This window comes from Callospermophilus lateralis, chromosome 3, assembly GCF_048772815.1.
Source record: "Callospermophilus lateralis isolate mCalLat2 chromosome 3, mCalLat2.hap1, whole genome shotgun sequence".
Lineage (NCBI taxonomy): Eukaryota > Metazoa > Chordata > Mammalia > Rodentia > Sciuridae > Callospermophilus > Callospermophilus lateralis.
Window position 1 is genome coordinate 89426627 of NC_135307.1, and position 19060 is coordinate 89445686.

The 19060-nt window shown below is 36.7% G+C and overlaps 1 protein-coding gene across 1 annotated transcript in view; it reads right to left on the reverse strand.

Moving 5' to 3' along the window:
- Positions 1-19060, reverse strand: part of Ttbk2 (tau tubulin kinase 2) — a 144138-nt gene that overhangs the window by 106621 nt on the left and 18457 nt on the right. The gene's annotated exons all lie outside the window — the stretch shown is intronic.

The window sequence follows — 19060 nt, forward strand, 5'->3', positions numbered from 1 at the left end:
ATCAAATGTATGATATGTCAAGATCATTATATTGTCACGAGCAATTAATAATAAAAAAAAAAAGCACCAGTCTTATACATTAAGTAGAAAGCCTTGTTGGGAAGGGGGGAAATGTCTCACAAAGTATTCCAAAAGTTGTTTAATGCATATCTTAAAAAGCACATTATTTTTTTACTATAGATTTCCAGACATTACAAAGACACTGCACAAACATTATTTACAATAACTGAGATTGCTAGACTAAAGAGCAAGCATGGGGTCGATGGTATTTGACCCAAATAGACTACTATCTTGAATGCAACATACTGTGAAAAAGACACAGTACCTAATCTACAACAGTTTATAGTTTGCTAGGTTGTAACACAGTTACCTTAACATCATTAGAGCTATTCATTTTTGTTGTTGTTGATAAACAGCATGCCTTTATTTTATTTGTTTTATTTTTATGGGATGTTGAAGATGGAACCCAATGCCTCACACCTGCTAAGCAAGCACTCTTGTCACTCAACTACAGCCCCAGTCTGAGCTAATCATATTTTAATAATGTTACAAAACACACTTAAATGAGAGCTAGAGATATAGCACAGTTGGCAGAGTGCTTGCTTCGCATACACAAGGCTCTGGGTTCAATCCCCAGCACCACACACACACACACCAAGAAAATGCACTTAAATGCACAGGAAATAAACATGAACACAGAAATGTACTTTTGGTCAAACAATGAAAGGAGAACAATAGTGAAAAGAATAGCATACCTGCAGAAAATGAAAAGATAGAAATACACAGCCTAAAGGAGATGAAAACTAAGCTAGTCTAGGAATTAGAGATTAATTAGAATGATTTTCAGGAAATATTGTTCAATAGAAAAAAGCAAGATGCAAGTAAAGGGTTTGCAATAGGCTTCCTTTTATGTAAAAGGAAAGTAAATGTTGAGTAAAAATATTTGCTTTTATCTAATATTTTTGTTTTATTTATTTATTTTTATGTGGTGCTAAAGATCAAACCTAGTGCCTCATACATGCCAGGCCAACAGTCCACCATGAGCCACAACCCTAGCTCTATTTGCTTTTATTTTTAAAAAAGAAAAAAAAAAGTCAAAAACTGATGAAAATTAATCTCCCTAAGAGGATTAGGCAAACTTTTTTCAGTAAAGGGCTAGAAAACAAATATTTTAGGCTTCACAGGACCTATATATTCACTGTCATAGCTACTCAACTCCACCACTAAAACACAAAAAGAAGCCATAAAAAGCCTGGCAGTGGTGCACTCCTGAAATCCTAGCAACTTGGAAGGCTGAGGCAGGATTATAAATTTGAGACTAGCCTCAGCAACTTAACTACTCTTTCTCAAAATAAAAAGGACTGGGGGTGTGGCTCAGTGGTAAAGCAACCCTGGGTTCAATTCCAGTACCAAAAATCAAAAAAAAAAAAAAAACAATATGTAAAACAAATAAGTTTACATTTGTGAGGGGGGGGGAGAGTGTGTGGGAGGTTGGTCAAATCTGATCTGCAAACTGTTATTTAACAACATTTACTCAACAGAAAGGGAGGGTAGGGAGAGGATGAAGAGTATTAAGGATGGAAGCCAAACATGAATATACCTTGTAATACAGTTTTTATTTTGGAACTATGTAAATGTTTTGTATATGATAAAAAAAATCCCTATACTCCAAATTCAAAAAAACAATATAGGAAATGATCATGGAAACTGGATTTAAACATAGCTTGGTGGCACATGCCTGTAATTTCAGAGACTGGGGAGGCTGCAGCAGGGGAATCACAAGTTCAGGGCCAGCTTCAACAACTTAGCAAGACCTTGTCTCAAAATAAAAAATAAAGGCTGGGGATATTATTCAATAGTAGAGTTTTCCTAGGTTCAGTCCATAGTACCAGAAAATAAATAAACTAACCAACCAATCAAATAATGATAATAGCTTCGAAAGAATGATTAACATTCAGAAAGTCAACCAATCAATAACAGCCACACTTCATAACCACATTTGCATAATACAAGGTCATTCTATGCCTAAATTCTTCTGTCTTACCAATCTCTGAACACAATTCCCAAATTGAATACATTAGCAGTTTGCTTCATTCAGAAAAAGCATGCCCTACAGTCACAGCTATCTCTGCATAGCACACAATAAATTTACCATTTTGTTCAGATATTGAATAGTGACACCTGAAAAATAGTGAAAATGCAAAATTAAACCAAAATTTTTAAAAACACTAAAAATGGAAGGTGTACAATTTCTAAAAATTTAAAATAAACCCAAACCCACTGCTTACCAAGTTTGTTCCATAATCACATAGAAAATAATTGTTTCAAGTGGCTTTAAAATATAGTATTTTGGCCAGGTGTTGTGGCACAGGCCTATAATCCCAGCAGTTTGAGAGGCTGAGACAGGAGGATCACACGTTCAAAGCAAGCCTCAGCAATTTAGCAAGACCCTAAGCAATTTAGTAAGACCCTGTCTCTAAATAAAATATAAAAAAGGGCTGGGGATGTGGCTCAATTGAACATGCCCCTACATTCAATTTCTGGTACCTAAATAAATAAATAAAATATAGCATTTGATTGTACATCCCACTGGAAAATATCTTAGGAAATAAATGAACCATAAAGAAATCTTAAGGCTAGAGGGCATAGATCAGTAGTAAAATGCTTGCCTAGCAAGTGTGAGGCCCTAGGTTTGATTCCCAGGGGCTGCAAAAGAAAAAAGAGAAAGAAAACTTAAAAACTGCAGTTAGTAGAAGACGCCATCAAAAGCCTACCAACCAAGAAAAGCCCAGACAAATTCAAAGCTGAGTCCTACAAAATCTACAAAGAAGAATTAATATCATATTCCTCAAATTATTCTGTGAGATAAAAAAGGAAGGAACCCTTCCAAACTCATTCTACGAAGCTAGTATCACCCTGATACTAAATCAGGCAGACACACATCAAGGAAAGAAAATTTCAGACCAATATCCCTGATGAACATTGATGCAAAAATTCTTAATAAAATTCTGGCAAATCAGGCAGGGGCTGAGGTTGTGGCTCAGTGGTAGAGCATTTGCCTAGTATGTGTGAGGCACTAGGGTTTGAGTCTCAGCACCACATAAAAATTAATAAAATAAAGGTCCATCAACAACTAGAAAAAAATTTTTTTTTAATTCTGGCAAATTGCATACAAAAACATATTTTAAAAATAGGGCACCATGGTCAAATGGGGTTCATTCCAGTGATGCAAGGTTGGCTCAACATATGGAAATCAATAAATATAATTCATCACATCAATAGACTTAAAGATAAGAATTATATGATTATATCAACTGATCCAAAGAAAGCATTTGACAAAATACAGCACCCTTTCATGTTCAAAACACTAGAAAAAATAGGGATAATAGGAACAACATTGTGAAAGCTATCTATGTTAAACCCAAGACCAACATCATTCTGAATGGAGAAAGATTAGAAGCATTTCCTCTAAAAACTGGAACAAGACAGGGATGCCCTCTTTCACCATTTCTATCCAAAATAGTCTTTGAAACTCTAGCCAGAGCAATTAGATAGAAATTAGAAAGAAATTAAAGGGATTAATTTAGAAAGAGATACAGTTAGGAAAAGAAGAACTTAGACTATCATTATTTGCTGATGACACGACTCTATATTCATATAATTCATCATATCAATAAGACTTAAAGAATCATATGATAATATCAATTGATGCAGAGAAAGCATTTACAAAATACAGCACCCTTTCATGTTCAAAACACCCTTTCATGTTCATATGATTCATGATTTAATTCTATTGATGAGATGAATAATATTTACTGATTTCTGTATGTTGAACCAACCTTGCATCGGTGGAATGAACCCCATTTGATCATGGTGCACTATTTTTTTTAATATATTTTTGTATGCAATTTGCCAAAATTCTTGTTTTGATTTTTTTTTAGTTGTTAATGGACCTTTATTTTACTTATTTATATGTGGTACTGAGAATCAATTTTTAAAAATCTACATTATGTTGGATTAGGCCCCAAATTCCTTAACAAGACTCCTAAGGTGCAAAAAATAAAGTCAAGAATTAATATGTGGGATGGACTCAAACTAAAAAGCTTCTTCTCAGCAAAAGAAACCATCAATGAGGTGAACAGAGAACCTACATTTTGGGAACAATTTTTTGCCACACACATGTCAGACAGAGCACTAATCTCCAGGATATATAAAGAACCCAAAAAACTTAACACCAAAAAAATCAAAACAACCCAATCAATAAATGGGCTAAGGAGCTGAATAGACACTTCTCAGAAGATATACAATCAATCAACAAATATATGAAAAAACTTTCAACATCTCTAGTAATTTAAAAAAAATGCAAACCAAAACTACTCTAAGATTTCATCTCACTCCAGTCAGAATGGCAGCTATCAAGAATACAGACAACAATAAATGTTGGTGAGGATGTGGGGGAAAAGGCATACTCATACATTGCTGGTAGGACTGCAAATTCATGCAAATAATCTAGAAATAAGTATGTAGATTCCTTAGAAAACTTGGAATGGAACCACCATTTGACCCAGCTTTCCCACTCCTCAGTCTCTACCCAAAGGACTTAAAATCAGCATACTATAGTAACACAGCCACATCAATATTCATAGCAGCTCATTTCATAATAGCTAAACTTTGGAAGCAACCTAGATGCCATCCAGTAGATGAATGGATAAAGTAATTATGGTATATATACACAATGGAATATTACTCAGCATTAAAAGAGGATAAAATTATGGCATTTGCACGTAAATGGATCGAGTTGGAGAATATCATACTAAATGAAGTGAAAAAAACCTAAAAACCAAAGGCCAAATGTTCTCTCTGATAAGTGGATGCTGATCCAAAACGGGAAGGGGGGAGACATGAGAAAAACGGAGGAACTTTGATTGGGCAAAGGGAAGGGAAGGGAAGGAGGGTGCATGAGGGCAGGAAAAAAAGGTGGAATGAGATGGACATCATTACCCTAGGTACATGTATGACTACACATATGTTGTGATACTACATCATGTACAACCAGAGAAATGTAGTTGTGCTGCATTTGTGTACAATGAATCAAAATGCATTCTCATATCATATATACCTAATTAAAATAAGTAAACAAATTTTAAAACAGCAAAAAAATTGCTTAGAGAGTAGATCTGAAATATGGTCACCAAAATAATAATAATAATCAGGTAATGCTAATGTTAAATTAGTTTGATTACAGTTATTGCACAATGTACACATATTTCAAAATGTCATTCATAATACATATATATGATTTTTATTTGTCAATTAAATATATATTTAAAAATAAGAAATAAGGGCTGGGGTTGTAGTTCAGTGATAGAGCGCCTGCCTAGCAAGTGTGAGGCACTGGGTTCAATTCTCAGCACCACATATAAATATAATAAAGGTCAATTGACAATAAAAAAAGAAAGAAAAATTTTTTAAATAAGAAATAAAATGTTTAAGATGTATGGTATTTTTAATGTAAAATATCATTATTTCTATTTCATCTTCTGTACTTTGCTTGAACATTCTATGTTATTTTTAGTTAGTTTTTTTTCAGATTGACTTTTTTAACATGATACAGAAAAACAGACTTATAGAATGTTTTATTTCTAGTCATAATATCAATATATTATTAAGAATTAAGAGAGGGCAGGGGATGTGGCTCAAGCAGTAGCGTGCTCGCCTGGCATGCGTGTGGCCCGGGTTCGATCCTCAGCACCACATACAAACAAAGATGCTGTGTCCACCAAAAATTAAAAAATAAATCTTAAAAAAATTCTCTCTCTCTCAAAAAAAAAAAAAAAGAATTAAGAGAGAATGCTGAAAGTATATAAGAAATAAAATCAGCCCATAATGATGCCAAAAAAACCCCCCTGCATTTAGTAGTTTTATTGTTAGAAGTAATAATGATACTGTTTTAAAACTATGATACTATGGAGCTAGAGAATAACATGCTAAGTGAAATAAGCCAATCCCCCAAAACCAAAGGCCAAATGTTTTCTCTGATAAGCAGATGCTGATCCATAGTGGTGGATGAGAATGAAGGAACTTTGGATTGTACAGAAGGGAGTAAGAAGGAGGAGAGGGGGCCATGGGGATGGGAAAGATGGTTGAATGAAAGAGACATTATTACTCTGTATACAGGTATGATTACACTACCAGCACCATGCACAGCCAGAGGAATGAGAATTTATGCTCCATTTGTGTATCATGTGTCAAAATACATTCTCTTCATGTATATCTAATTAGAACAAATTTTAAAATTAACGAAACTATGATACTGAGTGATGAAGTAAATAAGTGATTATACTATCTCATTAGGATTCAAAAGTTCAATATAGAGAGATATAAATATAAAAATCAAATAAGTCAGGTTAAAATCCTGAAATCTTATCCTGAAGAAAATGAACAACTCTGTAATCTTTATTTAACTACACATTTTACAACTCTAAGCAATGCAAGTCAATGGCATTAAGCAGCTATGGGTTCAAAATACTATTTCCCTAAGGGGGGAAAAAAAAAAAAAACCACAAGACTCCTTGTGAGACAGGAGGGTCTGACCCTCCACCAATGGTTTTCAGCTTTTTTGTTTGTTCTGTCTTTATGTACGTAGACTGCTATTTTTCCTAGATGGCTAAAGATTCAGGAGGCCAGCAGGAGTAGGTGTCGTCGCCTCTGGCACTGCTGCCATGCACAGCTGCCCTGATGTGCCACCAAGGAGCTATGCTGGGCCCGCAGTGATAAGGTAGAGGTGAGGTGGGGATTAGCATTGGTGCCAAAGCTGCCCTGACAACTGCTGCACTAGTAATGGATGCTCCGGAAAATACCAAACTCTTGGGGCTACTTGGGCAACCGCCATTTAAGCCATAGAAGCTTCCAAAGTTCATTCAGCTCACAACTAGAGTCTGCTTCCCTTAGGATTTGCCAAGGATTTTCCAACAACTTCCTACAGTGATGGTGATGAATACCTCCCCCATACCCCATGAAAACAAAGAGCCCACAGATCCACCATATATTCACAGAACAACATTACAGCCCAGAACTTCTATGGTTTACGGATAGATGATTATGAGCCTATGCAGACAGCCGTTTTTGTCAATATAAGCAGATGATCTCTTATCCTTGAAGAGCTCCTTCCCTGTACTCTCTCCCTTATGCTACAGCACAAGACTCAATAAAACATTGTTTAGATGGTTTTATTTTGCCTATTGGTGACTTCTATCTTGATTTGAGCAAACTGAGTGGGCTGTACTAAGAGCTGGTAACACTAAGCATGCTAAGCAGCTAGAAAGCTGCAGAGAGCTGCTAATTCTAGTGCTGAGAGATGCCAGCAGAAGCTGATAATCATAATAGAGCTGCACTTCGCCTATTTGAGATTTCTATCTGAATTGAGCAAAAGAACCCTCAGCTAATTGTTAACACTTGGAGAAATTAGTAATTCTAAGAGTGGGAACAGGAAATATAAAAGATAAGCCTAAAATATTGTTATTGCTTAAAAACAGGAATATATCTAAGACTAGGGCCAGATCCAGGTTTTGTGAAGCTTGGACTTTATATATTAAGCACACACCAGCCTACATGCCCTCCTAAAAAAATCTTACTTTTGTAAAATTTTACAAAATCATATGACCAATTGCTAAAGCCTTGGTCTCAAAGCCTTGACAGAAGCCCCCACAATAATGCTGAAGCTTAAATTTCTCGGGGTAAGTAAATCTACTTCTATCCAAGATAATGGAGAAAAGTCAAAAAGACACAGGGGCTAACACTGAATTAAAGTGTGAAATTTTGAGCATGAAAATTAATAGGTGTAATGAAATAAAACATATTAAAATATATAAAAATGTATGCTGTACACAGTGCTTGCATGCCTATAATCCCAGAGACTCAGGAGGCTGACACAGGAGGATCGCAAGTTTAAGGCCAACCTGAGAACTCAGAAAGACTCCAACTCAAAATAAAAAAATGAAAAGGACTGGGGATGTAATGTAGCTCAGTGGTAAAATGCCCCTGGGTTCAATCCCCAGTACTAACAACAACAAAAAAAAAAAAAGTGTGTGTGTGTGTGTGTGTGTGTGTCTTCATGTATTTAAATACATGAATTAATAATGATACTTTTTAAAAAAAATCTCCTAACTCAGATAATGTAAACAATTGCTAGGGTAACAATCCATTACTCTGCATATAAATAAAAGGAAACTAAAGAAAGGTTTATCCTACCTTTCTCATACTAACTATACTTCAAGAAAACGAAAAGGTGATCATCGAATTTAAAAGTCACCATTTTGCTGTATCTAATGAAATAATCTAAGCAGTGACTATCAGTGGTTGCTAAAACTCTTAGAGAAAGAGTGGTTGACATGTATGTTTGTTTGTTTGAATTTCCAACCAAACAAACAATATTTTTTATTTTGAGATAGGATTCTCCCTGAGTTGCTTAGGGCCTTCTAAATTACTGAGGCTGGCTTTGAATTTGCAATCCTCCTGCCTCAGCCTCCCAAATCACTGGGATTGCAGGGGAGCTCTGAAAGGCCAAGGTTCATCGTCGGAGATTAAAATGCACACACACAAATAGCAGTAACAAAGATGAAGCACTTTACTGCAAGCTGGTTCTAGCTTATATAGAAAGTGAGAGTCAGTTATCTTAAACCAGGAAGCTCCTGGGGCCAATCATAGTAAAGGTCACATCATCACCTACGGTGCACGCACGTCCACCCTGCATAAGAGTCATGGGGGGCACGAGCTGTCCACAATCACAGAAAACCAGAGGACCAATTAGAAAATTTTCAAAACAACTTGTTATCTGCCCACTGGCATCTTGCCTGCCGCCATGTTGCATTAGGGGCTCCTTATCTGAAAGGCCCAGGGAGTTCTAGCCGCCCACTGGCAATTTGCCTGCCACCATGTTTGAAAGGCCCGGGGAGTTCTCAGGGAGACTCCCAACAAGCTCCACTGCACCCAGCTCTTTGTTTTTGAGATGGGGTCTTGCTTTGTTGCCCAGATTGGCCTCAAACTCCCGAACTCAAGCAATCTCCCTGCCTCAGTCTCTGGGGACCTGGGACTACAGGCATGTGCCGCTGTGCTGGTTAGGGGATTGATAATGAACTTTCTAATGGATGGATGAGACTGATTGATACTACTTAAACTCACTGATCAATTAGATAATCTGCAAAGAGCAGTAGTCCGCTGACACTAGAAACTAAACACGCTGGGAACTAAACAAAGACTTAGACCCAAGGTCCACTTCTGACTGGCCAGTCAGTAATACAGATCTAGAAAAGGTCTGAATTAACATGAAAACCAAAGTATACAGAAGACTAGTCAGAACTTGCAACATGAACACAAGCAGGTAAATCTCAAACATAATTTTTGATATGCTGAGCATACAATCCAATACTATCAAGCATACAAAAAACAAGGAAAGCAGAACAAGAGAGGGGAAGGAGAACAGGAGAGAAAAGAGGGGGGAATCATGAACTGAAATTGAATTCCATGAATATATGAGTTTATCCAGACAAACTCAACTACTATGTGTAACTTTAAAGCTCTTAAAAAAAAAAGAGGATAATCTCAACTTACATATAAAAGGGTATTCAACATATGCAAATGCCAAGATATACATTTAGCACTTAGTAAGGCTTTAAAGCAGTTACCATAAAAATGCTCTCAGAAGTGAAGATGTCCACCCTAGAAATGAATAGAAAGGTATAAGTCTCAGTAAGGAAGCAGAAGATATAAAGTAGTAAATTGAAATTTTAGAAGAAATACAATAACTGAAATTTTAAACTGTCACCAGATGGGCCAATATAAGAATGGAATTGTCAGAGGAAAGAGTCAGTAAACTGTAAGATAAATTTATAGAAAATTTTCAATCGGAAAACCAAAGAGCTGGGAATGGGGTGATACCTGTAGTTTCAGCTACTCAGGAGACTGAGATGGGAGGTTTACTTGAGCCTTCAAATTGGGAGACTAAACACCCCATCTCAGTAAAAAATGATAGAAAAAATATTTTCATAAATGAAGGCATAATATTAAAACTTATAACACTTGTGTCAGAGTCACAAGAGAGAAAAATGTGTAGGACAGAAAAAAATTGAACATTGAAAAGCAGCTAAAAGGGGGACTGGGATTGCGGCTCAGTGGTAGAGTGCTTGCCTAGCACACTTGAGGCACTGGGTTCAAATCTCAGCACCACATAAAAATGAAATAAAGATATTAAGTCCACTTAGAACTAAAAAATAAATATTAAAAAAAGAAAAGTAGCTAAAAGGGCTGGGGTTGTAGCTCAGTGGTAGAGGGCTTGCTTCGCACGCATGAAACCTGGGTTCCATCCTCAGCACCATTTAAAAAATAAATAAATAAAAATAAAGATATTGTGTCCATTTATGACTAAAAAAAAAGTTTTAAAAAAGTAGCTAAAAGCTTCCATATTTTCTGAAAGAGATTGAAGAAACGTAGTGAACAGAATAAGCAAAAACAAAAACAAAACTCACTTCTAAACATATTGTAATTAAACACTAAAAATTAAACACATAGAAAGATGCTTACGAACATCCAGATTAAATTGAGACCTTACTTATAGGGGAACAACAATTTAATGGACTCTGAACAGTCTCATTAGAAACCATGGAGGATGTAGCAAGACAAAAAGTACTGAAAATAAAAAACTGTCAAACCAGAATTCTGTATCCAGAGAAATATCCTTCAGGCATAGAGATTTTGTCAGATAAAAGAAAATTAAGATGTGTTTCAGCAAACCTGCTCTTAAAAAATTACCAAATGGACTGGGGTTGTGGCTCAGTGGTAGAGTTCTTGACTTGCATGTGTGAGGCACTGGGTTCAATCCTCAGCACCACATAAATAAATCAATAAAGGTATTGTGTCCATCTACAACTAAAAAAAAAACATTAAAAAAAAAGAATTACCAAAGAAGTTATGCATGGTGGCATATGTCTATAATCTCAGAGACTCCGGAGGCTGAGGCAGAAGGATTCCAAGTTCCAGGTAGGTCAGTCTAGGCAATTTAGCAAGACCCTATCTCAAACTCAAAAAATAAAAAGGACAGGGAACGGTGGTGAATGTGACCTTCTCAGTGACTCAGGAGACAGATAGGAAGTCATAAATTTGAGGCCAGTTGCAGCAATATAGCAAAATCCGGTCTCAAATTTAAAAAATAAACGGACTGGAGATGTAGCTCAGGGTTCAAATGCCAGTATCAAAAAAATAAAGTTAAAATACAATAAAAAATAAAAAGGGGGCTGTGGCTGTGGCTTAGTGGTAGAGCGCTTGTCTAGCATGTGTGAGACACTGGGTTTGACTCTCAGCACTACATATACATAAATAAAATAAAGATCCATTGACAATTAAAAAATATTTTTAAAAATTAAAATAAGTTAACTAATTAAATAAAGGTATTGATTTCATCTACAAACTAATTTTTTTAATTAAAAAAAATAAAATAAAAAGTGCTGGGGATATAGTTCAGTGGTAGAGTGCCCTGTGTTCCATCCCCAGTATTACCAAAAGAAAATTATGTGGATAGGCCAAAATATTGTTGAAAAATAATGAATTTGGAGGAACTCTACAACATGATTTTAAGACTTATTCTATATAGCTAAACTAATCAAAAAGTGAGCTAACGACAAAGGAACAGAAAAATAAATTAAATACAATAAAGAGTTTAAAAAACAGGGGGCTGGGTTTGTGGCTCAGTGGTAGAGCGCTTGCCTCGCATGTGTGAGGCACTGAGTTCGAGTCTCAGAACCGCATATAAATAAATGAACAAAATAAAGGTCCATAAACGTCTAAAAATTTTTTTTAAAAAGAGTTTAGAAACAGACCCTATAAATACTTCAAGCTTTTTAAAAAGTTTACACTTAATTCACATACTATAAAATTCAGAATTTTAAAGTGTACAGTTTAGTGGCTTATAGTATATACACAAGATTGTATAACCATCCCTTCTATTAATTCTAGCACATTTTTTACCTCCCCAAGAAAAAATCCCATACCACTGGGCATGATGGCACACATCTGTTACCTAGCAGCTTGGGAGGCTAAGGCAGGAGGATCAAGAGTTTAAAGTCAGGCTGAGGATGTGGCTCAAGCGGTAATGTGCTCACCTGGCATGCGTGCGGCCCAGGTTCGATCCTCAGCACCACACACAAACAAAGATGTTGTGTCCACCGAAAACTAAAAAATAAATATTAAAAAAAAAATTCTCTCTCTCTCTTTTTTTTTTAAAAAAAAAAAAAAAAAGAGTTTAAAGCCAGGCTCAGCAAAATGGAGGCGTTAAGCAACTCAGTGAGATACTGTCTCTAATAAAAATACAGGGCTGAGGATATAGCTCAGTTGGTAGAACGCTTGCCTTACATACACAAGGCCCTGGATTCAATCTCCAGCACCACAAAAAATAAGAAAATAAAATACAAAATAGGGCTGGGATGTGCCTCAGAGATTGAGTTTACCTGAGTTTACCAGATACCAAAAAAAAAAAAAGAAAAGAAACCCAATACCTATCAGCAGTCACTTCCTCCTAGCCTGTGGCAATCATTAATCTATTTCTGCCCCTATGAATTTGCATCTTCTGGGTCACCTGATATTTGCCAAACATGCAAAGGCAATTAAATACAGAAAAGATAATATTTTCAAAAATGATTCTAGGACAATTTTATATGCACACCTTACATACAACTTAAGTCACAATAATGTATCATAGATGTAAATATAAAATATACAACTTTAAGTAATAAATTTGTGAGAAAAATCTGTGACCAGGAGTTATGTAGAGTTCTTAGACATGACAAGAAAAGTACAATTCATAAAAAAAAAAAAACCCTGATAAACTGATACTCACCAAAATTCCCAACTTTATATTGTAAAAGATGCTATTAAGAGATTGAAAAAATAAACTAATGTCTGGGAGAAAACATCTGTAAATCAATAGTTTATATCTGAACCTTAGAGAACCCTTAAAATTCAATAGTAAGAAAACAAATGACCAAATATTTGGCTAATGGGCAAAAGAAAAACAGCATGTCATCAAAAAGGATATATTGATTACAAATAAACTCATGAATCATCTTTTTATTGCTCAGTAAACATTTTGATTTTAAAAAAACAAATATATGAAAAGATGTTTGACATAACTGGTCAGTCTCAAAAAAGTTACACACTGTATGGTTACATTTATAAGACAAAACTATAGTTTTGTCTTATAAATTTGCCAAGGACTGGCAAGAGGGTGAAGGTAGGACTACAAAAGGGATAGGATGATGGGACTGTCTGGAGGTGTTGGAGCTATTCATGAATACTTATGAGCTATTATGAATGGTTATTATAACTGCCATGAGGGTTTACCTGAATCTATTCATGTGTTAGAACTCAGAATTATAGACCAAAAATAGTCTATTTAGGGCCAGGGGTATAGCTCATTAGTAGTGTTTGCCAAGCATGTTGAGGCTTCAGGTTTAATCACCAATATCACCACAACAACAAAAGTCAAAATTTCAAATATTAATTTTTTTTTATTTTTTGGTACCAGGGATTGAACGCTGGGGCACTTGACCACTGAGCCACATCCCCAGCCCTATTTTGTATTTTATTTAGAGACAGGGTTCTCACTGAGTTGTTTAGCACCTCCCTTTTTGCTGTGGCTGGCTTTGAACTTGTGATCCTCCTGCCCCAGCCTCCCAGGCCACTGGGATTACAGGCATGTGCCACCATGCCTAGCATTCAAATATTAATTTTAAAAAGAAATTTTAAAAAAGAAATTTTAATTAAGAAAATCCCACAATTTTTTGAAAAGTAAACTAAAATAATCTTTTTTACAGCTGTGTACCTAAATGAGGACATATTTTCTTCATGTACTTCAACCAAAGCAACATACTGCAACATACTGAAAGTTAATTATGAAAATCCAGGTGCCTTCTCTCATGCCACACATCAAAGAAATTTGAAAAAAATGTAAAACATTACCACTCATCTTATCAATTTGCTTTTCTTTTTGGAAAATAGTTAACATATGATAGGTGTATTGCTGTTATCAAAAAATAAATACATTTAGAACTTTTCAGGTTTAATATAGTAACCATTAATACATATAAATCCATATTAAAAGAAGAAAGTCTTTAGGATCCTAATAATTTTTAAGATTGGTGAGAGACCCTGAGACCAATAAGTTTGACAATGACTTAGATTATGTAATAAAGAGATATATTTTTTAATCATATTTTTACTATTAATAATCCTAGGACTGGGGCTGGGTCTCAGTGGTGGAGCACTCGCCTGGCACATGTGAGGCCCTGGGTTTGATCCTCAGCACCACATAAAAATAAATAAATAAAGGTATTGTGTCCAACTACAACTAAAAAATAAATATTTAAAAAAATAATCCTAATTTATGGCATACAAAGTTATTTGAATGAGAAAACATTTCCATAAAATTCTACAATCTGAACTTTTTTTTGAGAGAGAGAGAGAGAGAATTTTAATATTTATTTTTTAGTTTTCGGCGCACACAATATCTTTGTTTGTATGTGGTGCTGAGGATCGAACCCAGGCCACACGCATGCCAGGCAAGCGCGCTACCGCTTGAGCCACATCCCCAGCCCTACAATCTGAACTTTTAGCAATCGTTCTTTCAATAAACAAACATTTGGCTCAACACAGTGGCATATGTCTCTAATCCCAGCTCCTACAGAGATTGAGGCAGAAGGATCTCAAGTTCTAGGCCAGGCTTGACAATTTAGGAAGACCCTGTCTCAATTTATGAGTACCCTGCTAATAACTGTAGGAAATACCAAATTGAGTAAGTGTATGGTTTTAGGACAACGGTGACAGAAAGATTTGAGATCCAGGGCACCCTGACACACTAAGTTGCAGAGGATGCCAAGTCAGAGGCTAGGCCAAAAGGAAAGGATACCATGACTGATTAGTTGGTCTTAGAAAGCCAATGTAAACATTCATCCATTCATCAAGTATTTACTGAAAACATACTATATTATATATGCCATGCATTGTTCTTTAGCCTAAATTTGAAGGAATAACCATACAGGAAAAGAGGTGCCAATAATACAAGGATTGAAGCTGGAGAGACATATAAGAAGAAACTAATGAGCCCAAGAAACCTGAATCCACGTCAGAAGTGGAGAAAACCAAAAACTAACCTTATTTATACTACAAATCCACAAAGCTCGGGAATTAGATAGTGGATCCCAAGATGTTAGATCCCAAGATCTTCTCTCCTGCTACACACAGCTAAGAGACTGCCCTTTCCCCACAACAGAAATCCATAAGATGACACACAGAAAAAGGTAAAAAGAGAAGGTCTCTGGGATACCATACATTGTTGGGAAAAGAGTATCAGACTTAACAAAAGGAAATTAAGTAAACTATAACTTAATGAATATGAATATCTCAGTTTCCTCCCCCTCTCAGCTCTCAGAAACTGATAGTCACATATCTCTCTCTAAGGAAAAGATGGACTGCGTGTGGTGGCACATGCCTATAATCTCAGCAACTTGGGAAGCTGAAGCAGAATTCCAAGTTCAAGGCCAGCCTCAGAAACTTAGTGAGACTCTCAGCAACTTAGTAAGATCCTGTCTCAAATTTAAAAATAACAAGAGCTAGGGATGTAACTCAATGGTAAAGCGCCCCTGAGTTCAAACAAAATAAGAAGGTTCAATTAAGCAAGATTTAGAACTGCACAGGCAGTCAGAGAAAGATGGCAAATGAGGAAGTTTGGGGATGATCCAGACAGTAAGAGCATAAAGAGTGTCCGCCAATAAGGTCAGCTTCCTAGCTGATGAAAGTGCTCATAGACATGAGCAAGGGACCCAATCAGGCAGACACTTCAGTGTCCTGCACACAAGCAGGGGGATCCATAAAAAGATTAAGACCTGAGGTGTTCAATGGGCAATAAATAAGAAGAGCATGGAGAGGAGAAGAGATAAAAAGGGGAGGAAAACCCAAAGCTCTTAAAAAAACAAGTCAGTACTTTCCTATTAGACTCCTAGCTCTGGAACTCCCACCCCTGATACTTTATTACTTTTGCTCTTGCAATAAACCTGATGTTTGCTTACTATCTTTGTGTTCCCTTCTTCAATTCTTTGCTTAACAGAGACAACCAACTTGAAGCCTAGACAATAACACAACTTTGAACAATAAAAGGTCAAAAAGAAGAAAAAGGAGTAAAGACATCATCAAAGTAACTCGTGAAACTTCCCCAATTTTAAATACTCAAGTTTTCTGATTAGATACATCAAGTATCCAACAAAATAAACTAACAAATCAGAAAAATATCAGAACATCTGCAATTTTTTTTCAGGAAGAGAAAATTCTTTATTTTCTATAGAGGAAGAGAAAAAAAAAAAAAAGGCCATACAAAGAATCAGAATGACTACAGATTTCTCTATGGTTTAATATTAGAAAACAATAAGGCACCACCCTCAAAGGTCTTATGGAAAATTATTCCCAACATAGAATTCTATATTCAGCCAAACTCTCAAGTATATGAAGGAAGAATATATTGAAACATTTAAGGTTTTAAAATTTTCACTTTCCATATCTTCCCTCAGGATGTTACTAGAGAATGCATTCCCCAAAAAAGGATATAAATAAGGGCTGGGATTGTGGCTCAGTGGTAGAGCACTCACCTAGCACAGGCAGGACCTGGGTTCCATTCTCAGCACCACATAAAAATAAAGGCATTGTGTTGTGTCCATCTACACCTAAAAAAATAAATATTAAAAAAAAGGACATAGGGGCTGGGGATGTGGCTCAAGTGGTAGAGTGCTTGCCTAGCATGCGTGAGGAACTGGGTTCGATTCTCAGCACCACATAAAAATAAAAGAAAGATATTGTGACCACCTAAAACTAAAAAATAAATATTTTTTAAAAAAGGACATAAATAAGAAAGCAAACCACATGGGAAGCCAGGCGCAGTGGCACACTCCTATAATCCTAGCAACCCAGGAGGCTGAGGCAGGAAGATTCCAAATTCAATGCCAGTCTAGACAACTTAGCAAGCCCCTGTCTCAAAACAGAAAAGAGGCTAGGGTTGGGCTGGGCTGTAACTTAGTTGTAGAGCACTTGCCTCGCACGTGTGAGGCACTGGGTTCAATCCTTACCACCACATAAAAATAAATAAAGATATTGTGTGTTCACCTACAACTAAAAATATATATTTTTAAAAGGGTTGGGGTTATTAGAGCTCAGTTGTAGAACATCCCTGTTCAATTCCCAGTGCCACAAAAAAAATAGGAAGGGAGGAAGGGAGGGAGAGAGAGAGGGAGGGAGGGAGAAATTAAATTAAATGAGAGCCCAGCAGAAAAGAATCCACCATAAGAGTAAAAACTAATAATAATAAAATCTCCTGAATAATATTATTGTAAAGGGAGAGTTCAAGATGACAGCTATATAACAGGCCAGCAAAACAACATTCCAAATTGGACTAGATCAAAAGGCTCCAGGAGGGGTTAAGGTTGTGGCTCAGTGATAGAGCACTTGCCTAGCATGTGTGAGGCACTGGGTTCAATTTTCAGCTACATATAAATATGTAGCTCAGTAGGTAGAGTGCTTGCCATTGCATGCCCAAAGCCCTGTGGTGTTCAATCCTTAGCACCAAATAAATAAACAAATAAATGTCCATTTACAACTAAAATAAAATTAAGCAAACCAAGGTTCATCAGCAGATGAATGACAAGCAAATGTGGTATATGCAAACAATGGAATATTATTCAATCTTAAAAAGGAAGGAGTTGGTAGAGATGTAGCTCAGTGATTGAACTGCTTGCCCAGCATGCAGAAGGCCCTGGGTTTCCCAGACACAGTAACATATGCCTGTAACCCCAGTGACTCAGAAGGCTGAGGCAGGAGGATGGCAAGTTCAAAGCCAACCAGGGCAATTCAGCAACAACCTGACTGAAAAAAAAAAGGGGGGGGGGGGTTGGGGGATGAAGCTCAGTGGTAGAGCACACTAGGTTTGATTATTAGCACCTCAAAAAAAAAGTAAAAAGTGGGAGGGAATTCTCAAGCACGTTACAACATGGATAAAACCACTGAAGACATCCTGCCAAGTGAAATAAGCCAGAACAAAAGGGCACATGTTAATGATTCCACACATAATATATACCTAGAACAGTCAAGTTCATAAACAAAGTAGAATGGCAGCTGCAGAGGGCTACAGGGAAAAGGAATGGGGAGTCTGTTGAGAGGCACAGCCTAACGGCCCCAGCAAACTTCCAGCTGCCAGCAAACTTCCAGCTGCCAGTTGATGATTGGCTCACAGCGGCCCCAGCAAACTTCTAGCTGCCAACTGATTGGCTCCTCTGCGGTGATGCTCATTGGGCTGTTTCCCCGCCCTTTCAGACCACGGAGCTGCTCATTGGGGGACTTTTTTTGGCTCTGCCCACATGACCCAGCCAATCAGCCTCAAGAGCAGGAGGAGTGGAGGAGGTGGAGAGGCTTGTGGGAAGCCGGTGGTGGCAGTTGGTCTCTGAAAGTTTTTCCTGAGGAGCTGTTTTGTTTGGCGTGTGTGGTTCTAAAAATAAAGTTTCTTTCTTTTGACAAGTGGCTCCTGAATTGTGCCCAGCCAGACTGCAGCAGGAGTTAGTGTTTAATGTAAGGAGTTTCCATTTGGAAAGATGAATAAGTTCTGGGGATGAATGATGGATGAAATACTCACTGAAAATGGTTAAAATGGTAAATCTTATATGTACTTTACCACAATAAAAAGGAAGTTTGAATTTTTTTTAAACAATACCTTTATTTTTTTTATTTATTTATTTTTATGTGGTGCTGAGGATCGAACCCAGGGCCTTGTACATGTGAGGCAAGCGCTCTACCACTGAGCTACAAGCCCAGCCCCAGGAAGTTTGAATTTTAAATAAGACTACTAAATAGTTGATCACTATCTCACTCTAACTTGTTAGTGGAAATATCATGGAACAAAATGATATGCTGGATAGCCTTCACAACACTAAAATAGGGGCTGGGGTTGTGGCTCAGTGGTAGGGCGCTTTCCTGGCAT